Consider the following 8,147-nt stretch of genomic DNA (forward strand, 5'->3'; position numbering starts at 1 on the left):
TCGTACTTAAAATGACACTTCAGTTAGGACATCATAAACTGTATAGTACAGTACTAATAAAAAGAGATCATAGTAACAATTAAAATCTAGAAACAAGTACTAAGGTCTAAGGTGGTTATAATCAAATAATTCTTAATATTTTTGAAGGGAGGGAACAATCCCAAAATCTCATGTGTAAGGGAACACAGAAAACAAAAATTTTAAACTCTTAAGAAATAGAATTATGAATTGTAATGAAATAAAATTATAATTTCTTCTGAAATAAAATTATAAATTGTAATGAAATAAAATTAGAAGTAAATATTTCTGAAATAAAATTAAAAATTTTAATTAAATAAAATTAAAATTCTCCTGAAATGAACTTACAAATTCTAATGAAGTAAAATTAACATGGTTCGGTAATAAAATAAAGGCATATTATATAATAATGGCACTACAAAATTAGTTTTGTTGAACACAAATATATTATTTAGCTGAAAAAACTAAGAAACAATTTTATACATTCCTAAGTCGTACCGGTACTATTAAGGAATTTTCCACTTAAGCAACAACACTTTCAAATTTTCAAATCAAAAGTACTGTGTTATAACATAAAAAGATCTGCCGTTTGCTTGTGCTTAAATAAATGCTAAATACGTCAAAAATAGACGAATACCAAAAAAATAAATTTTCCACTATATTGCTCCTTGGAATAGCTTCCTAATGAATGAGACATTTTAAAGAAAACAGTGCAAAAGCTTACTTTTTCATATTTTTCCCAATACGAACGTCAGCCTGCCGCCGGTTTGTTTTTGTTTACTCGCTTAACTTAATAGTTCAAATTTATATTACTAGATATTACTGCCCACGCATGTGAGACCAGATATCGCTGGAGTACGGCTTAGGCGGTGGTACGACTAACGCAACCTTACCCTAAATAATTATAATACTTAATCGAAGCAAACAAGTATTGTTTATATGCCTCCGTGGTTAAAATTATAATTGAGTCAAACCACATTTCATGCAATTATAAGCTTTGACACTGACGTTAGAAAAATTACGTTCTCTGTTCATAAAACCTATTTCCGAAGTGATCAATTCTTACCACAGCAAAGCCCATAATCAAGGCAATTATCTTTTTTTGCCGCAGTCGTAAATAAAGAAAGAAGTAAAGATATAGATGGAGTTTACGCATTTCTCTACTATCTGAGGTACTAAAACAAAGCAAAATCTCATCAGCGGCCGCCATAAAATCAAACAGCCCTGGCCGCATTTTTACAGATTGTTGGAAAATTCCGTAAACGTCGTAACAGTCCGCCTGACCTGTTAGTAGAGGGAACAAGCTGGCACCCTCAGTGGGGCGTCCTCATGCAAATGTTCAAGACATTCCCCGGGACATTTTATGCCTCAATTATTTCAAAGATATTCCCCTTGGGTTTACTGTAAATGCGTTATTGCAATATGCATGACGTAATTAACACTTTTATTCAATATGTACAGTATGTGAGTGTTAAATATGTGGGAGGATCGTCTGTAAATTTTACAAACAATTTGTATTTTCAAGCTATAAAGATTTTTTAAATAATGTTAGAAATAAAACTTAAATTAACATTTATTTCCTTATAGACGCTCCAACAGAAATACAATATTAAACATAGACATAAAATAACATTACAGAAATTCCTCTAGTGTAAGTAAACCCAATTATAGACAAATACAGCGTACACATAATATCGTATCAGAAGTATTTACTGTGTGTTATATTACAGACAAACAAATAGATATGATTGTAAACAATAATTTAAATGTATTTAGATGAAATTGTAGAGTTAATGAATTGTTAGTCTGAGCAGTTATATGTAGTAGGTACCTGTAATAAAATTTTATATGTAACGAAAACAAATGCAAATCAGAAGACCTACGTTCATAAGTTTCGTGTAATTTATTGTTTTATATAACATTTAGTAATTGTAGTTATAGAATAGAATACGGTTATTTTCAAGGATACAGTAATTATATAGGTCTAATATAAAATTTGATACATTGTAATCAACCTGTAAGCAGATGTGCATTTGATGGAATTTCGTAACAATAATAATTCATTTCTTTGTGAAAACACAAGTTATTATGAGTTGGCGGTATGAATAAAAAGTAATAAGTTCCAGGATCTCGACTCCGACTACCTATTTACAGCCTATGGAGTCGAAACCCTTGGCCCGTGGGGTCCCGGTGCCCTTCATCTGTACAAAATTTTATCTAATAAATTAATAGACTGTCTGGGAAGCCCAAGCCCAGCTTGCCCGACGCATTAGTATAGCCATACAAAGGCGGAACGTTGCCAGCATCTTGGGCACTTTATTCATATAATTTAAAAATCGTAGTTTTACTTCCTAGTATTTAAGCTTTTATTGTACAATATAGTCATTAAAAAAAGTTATAGGTATAGAAGCTGACATGTACAAAATAAGTAAGTTTCACTGTATCCTGTCAAACATTAGGCACACAAATATTGAAAAAAATTCTTTTTCACTTCTCATGCTCTTAAAGTTCGTATTTATGTAGTATGTAAGTGCATAAAATAAAATCGTCGTTTAAGACCGAGGCAATGACGCTTGCGCCAACAGCCACACACACTAGAACTTTATAAAATAAAGTTTCACTTTTGTTTTTTAATCCGAGTTATATTACAAAATTAAAAAGTAGTTAAAAATTACTTAATAATAATAATAATAATAAATTACAAGAAATAGAAATGCATTAAAAGTAAAAGCTTGTGAAATATAACTGAGCATTATGTAGTCCGACCTGAGACAGGTGTAGAAAAAAAATTAGTACATTGACGGAAAGTTCTTATTTTTCCTTGGCAATAGTTGCGTTATCGTTTATTTTGAACATTGTTGTTTAATTTCCTCGCAATCGAAGTGAAAAGCAGAGTGTATAACTCGTTCATAAAACTCATTTCACCCTCGACTTAAAATGTCGCGTAAAATCTCGGGTAAAATGACGCACTTGTTGTACACTCTACTATATTGCTTAAAAATTCCCAATAATAGTGACTTTCATAAAAGGTCTCAGTATTTCTAAGCAATACGAAATGAGAATGGTTGGATGGCTGACGACACTTGAGACCCGAGCTTTCAGCAAATGAGCGACACGGCCTTTACAACTGTGCACTGAACAAAGAGCTCTCACCTCGAGTCTTATGCACCAGCCATCGTAACCAGATCTCCTCTCTTCCGTACAAATTCCTTACAAAAACGCGTAAAATCGCGAAGTCAGCGGGTCTGCCGAAAATGGTATGCCCCATGTTAAAATTCTTAACATTCCGTTGCGCATTTCTACACGAGGGAGTGTGATAATTGTAGTCGTTTTCTTTTTAGTTTTGTGACAGTGAAATGTTTTGAATTAAGTAGGTACGGTTTGGTATTAATTAAAATGGTAGGTATTAATAATTAATTTACGCATTTTAACCACTTACGTCATCATTTTAAAATAATCCATGGCGTTTCCACTTGCCCTTGAAGTATAGGGTTTTTCAACAAGAACTTTGTTTTGTAAATCAAAATAAAACAATAAATTTAGATGACAATGAATCAAATTTTTATTGTATTAAAAAAAAGTAAGGTTTGGCAATTATGAATGAAAAATTATATCTGATAAATGTCCACCACGACCATGGTTACAGTTGACGAGTTCTTAATCACGTTTTGACAAAATGGTGGGTCTATTTCGTTAATCACTTCGCGAATTTTGAGTTTTAAGGCTGCAGTCGCTTCGATTGGCTCCGTATAGACTCTGTCTTTAACATAACCATAAAAAATAATCCAGCGGTATTAAATCACATGATCGAACTGGTCACTTAACGGCTGAATTTCGTCGAATCATGCGATCGGGAAATTTGATTTGCAATAAATTCATTGTTTCGGTGGCTGTGTGACTTGTGGCACCGTCTTGTTGAAAACCACATGTTAGTGATATCCATATCATCAATAATATTGAGTTGTTAACATCTCTCGATAGCGTAATCCATTGACCGTAACCGCATTTCTAGCCGAATTTTCGATAAAAAACGGCCCAACGGCAACGGCACAAGTCACACAGCTACCGAAACAATGAATTTATTGCAAAACAAAATTTCCCGATCTCATAATATCCGCGCTCACGCGGCGCTCTTTTCACGGTGCGTTTTCAAGAGAAGCACGGCGGGCCACGAGACGGGCCACTGGCCGTGGGAAACCACCTATATTACGGTTCTTTTACAATATCTCAAAAAATGATTTTGTCACATAGCCGTGGACGGCACTATAAAAATAACGTTGAATGCGTTTAAAATAAACATATATCTTGAGATATGATAAACTTATGGCAACCTTGGTGCATAAGTCCACATCTGCAAAATTACGACTTTTCAGGAAAGCGGTTTAACGATTTTACAAACGAAATTAGTCGAATACTTTTCTTTGCTTAACCTCCTATGACCCAGCGAACTAGAATGGGAAAAGCGCTAAACGCCCAACGTACAGTAAAATGAACTAAATATATTATATTGCATGCTTCAGGCTCCAGCAAGTATTCCCTCAGTTATGTATGAAAAACGCCTTTTATAGCCCTAGATACCCTATTGTTATTTAGAATATAGAGCGCTGAATTTGAATGTGATATTTTCATTATAATGTACACTGGCCGTTTACGTGATGTGGGAATAATACATATCATCTGTCTGAATTACTTCAGATGATATCTATGTAATTACTTCACACGTATGTATGTACGTACATTTTTGCCTTACGACGATAGACAAGTCATAAAATTTCACACACACATAATTTGTTTCATGTAATATATATTAATTTTATATTTCGCGTAACAAAAGCACTTTTGATGTACGATCACATGTGGCTCTTATAGCAAGGGTATGATATCAGCTACTTGTTCTAGAACTCTTTAATCATACCTACCTGCAGCTTGATTTTGATTGCCTCTCCCGATCGGAAACTGCGTCTTTTCCGAGGCGAGGCGCATAATTGCGATTCACAACTGGCCGATCGGAAACTTCGACATTTCAAATCGGAACAATTGTTGATTTAACTCTCAAATTAGAACGATATAGTAGGAATCAGGTTCATCGTCTCGCTCGGATACCCATTTCGAGCCTACCCGATCGGTCGATTTCGAGTTGAATTATTGAAATAATCAGCATGCTGGAATAAGTAACGTTCAGTATTTTATCAAATTATTTATTCTGTCATCCGACAAGCATACACCGAAATGTGTAATTACAGTGTTTTCAGAATGTCTTCCAATTGTACCTAAATATCATATTGTAACTTAAGTCTCGGCCCAAACCCATTGTTCGAAGATCGGTTGTCGTGTTTATAGGTCATTAGTCGGAACGCCTCAGACCCTAGCGATTTATATCCCATAAAATGTGTGTGTTATCTGGTATAAATATGAATGGGTTGCGTTTATTGTTAATTGTGAAAGCAGTGAATGGGTTACCGAATAGTTCTGTAATGCGATTCAGACTAAAAAAAGGAAGAGAAGAATTAATAATATTTTCTTCAAATAAACCAACGTTTAGGGCTCTTTACACCATGGTCATGGTCTAATATTAATAATCTAAACTACCCTCTGGTCTGAACTGTACTTGCAAAATTGACTAATTTACATAGCTTATTGATTTACAGATCGCAAAACGCAAAGAAAAATTCTAGTATTCTGACTGAGTTCGAACCATCGTCGTTGCCATAATAAAAAAACTATAACTTAATCCTAAATTTTAGTTTCTAGTATTTACGCTTTTATTGTAGTATATGTAATATGTATTTTAACTTATTGTCTATTAAATAGTAGGAGGATATTGGAGTACAGTATTTTCACAAAACATACATGAATATGGTAAAAATATCAGGATTTTTTAATAGAATAATCTTTATTTTTGATTTACTAATTGACTAGCCAGAGAAAAGTCGTTATTTAGTTAGTTCTTGTCACAATATAGAAAAAACTAGATTTATTCGGTCCGCCGTTCAAAAGTCTAAGGGTATTTTACTAGCCACGCTACATAAGATTAGCAAAATGTTGCAACAATATGTGATTTTTTAGTAAATTAAATTTATTAATTAAAAGGAAATCAAGTAAAATCATAGCAAAACTCATTAATGAACAGTACTACAGTCATAATTTTATTACGTGTGCTGATTTGTATCCGAAAAAATACTTAGTTTCATTTGCAATGTACCTATAGCAATTGCGAAAACCTAAGAACATCTCGCGATCCCCGGAGAACAAAAAGATAACTGCCATTATCACAGTTTTAGTGTTATATCATATTTAAGATCTTTAGGTACCAATACATCTTTTCAATTTTTTTCGTGATTTTTAAGCAGTTACTTACGGAATAACAAAATAATACAATAATATTCAAATTTTCTACCCATGTCCATGTGCACAAGAATAAGGTTATATGCTTAGAATAATAACGCATAGAATGATAGTTTCATATCAAACGAACTGTCACAAGTGAGGCAAAAACCAAATTCATGTAGGCGTAAGCAACTTGTAACTACGCTCGTCGGCACGCACACAAATATACAAATAATGATGCCATGGAATAACATTTCCCTCAAAAGTGGGGAAATTGTATCTTGCTTAACTCATCATTAAGTTAAAGGTGCCTACAGATTTGCCCGACATTGTCGATCAGGTGCCTACAGATGTGCTCGGTTTTGTCGATGAAAAACGAATATAGCACTTATTTGTAAATCCAAGATGGCGGACACGATTTTTCAAAATATGCTATATGGGTATCCTTTTCGAGGTATTTGGGGATGCTCATTACGAATATGGCACTCATTTCTAAATCCAAGATGGCGGACACGAGTTTTGAAATAAATGCAATATGGGTATCATTTTCGAGGTACTTGGGGATGCTCATGACGAATATGGCACTCATTTCTACATCCAAGATGGCGGGCACGATTTTTCAAAAAAATGCAATATGGGTATCATTTTCGAGGTACTTGGGGGTGCTCATTACGAATATGGCACTCATTTCTAAATCCAAGATGGCGGGCACGATTTTTTCAAAAAAATGCTATGTGGGTATCATTTTCGAGGTATTTGGGGATGCTCAATGTGAATATGGCACTATTTGTAAATCCATGATGGCGGGCACGATTTTTCAAATAATGGCAAGTTGGGTATCGTTTTCGAGGTATTTGGGGGTGCTCATTACGAATATTGCTTTTGTTTGAACTGTCGTGTTTGCCATCTTGGATTTAGAAATGAGTGCCATATTTGTATTGAACATTCCCAAACATCTCGAAAACGATACCCAACTTGCCATTATTCGAAAAATCGCGCCCGCATCTTGGATTTAGAAATAAGTGCCATATTCGAAACCTAAAACCGAAAATGCCATAAGCAAACATTAAAGAAAATAACTGTTAAAATAGATTAAAAAATCGCTTAAGAATGCTCCCCTTTTAAGAAAATAAAATATTTTAATATAAAATATTTCGCTTGAGTTACGAAAAGAAAGACATATAATAAGCTATCAAAGTTGTACTGGTGGTGCCAACACTATAGTAGAAACAAATATATAAGTACTGTAAATTTGTTGCAATATGTGCTCCAATTCAAATAAAATTAAAATAAATAATTATTCAATAAAGCATGAACGCAGAGCCGTTAAAAGTATTATAAAATAATTAAGTGTCCCAATCACTTACAGGAGTTAACGAAAACATTTAATGTTTATTAAAGTAAATATTAGTTCAAGATGCGCAAATAAATCTAAATTACAGGCACCACTAAAATTTACGTAATATAATTATTTTGATACAGAATAGCAAAATGGGGAGAAAAAAAATTCGTTACTTTGCAACACTTTCGTATCTTGTTGCCGCGAAATTATTTTTCTGTTTTAGTGAATATTTACATAAAAATATGAGTTGAAACGCATTACTTCCTTGTGGAATGCGATGTTAGTGTCTATTTTATGTTTGTCTGTTGTATTTTTACACCCATTTACCGCACATTTCGTCATTTTTAGCAAAAAATTTTGGAGCTGTTCGCGGTGCAATATGACCTTGAGCACTAACAGCCCGCGCGCTCCTGGGACGCGTTTGGAACCCTCTAACTTGCCTCACTTAGCGTGTGCGGGC

This window comes from Hyposmocoma kahamanoa, unplaced genomic scaffold (genome assembly GCF_003589595.1).
Source record: "Hyposmocoma kahamanoa isolate Upper Pololo Valley unplaced genomic scaffold, ASM358959v1 94, whole genome shotgun sequence".
Lineage (NCBI taxonomy): Eukaryota > Metazoa > Arthropoda > Insecta > Lepidoptera > Cosmopterigidae > Hyposmocoma > Hyposmocoma kahamanoa.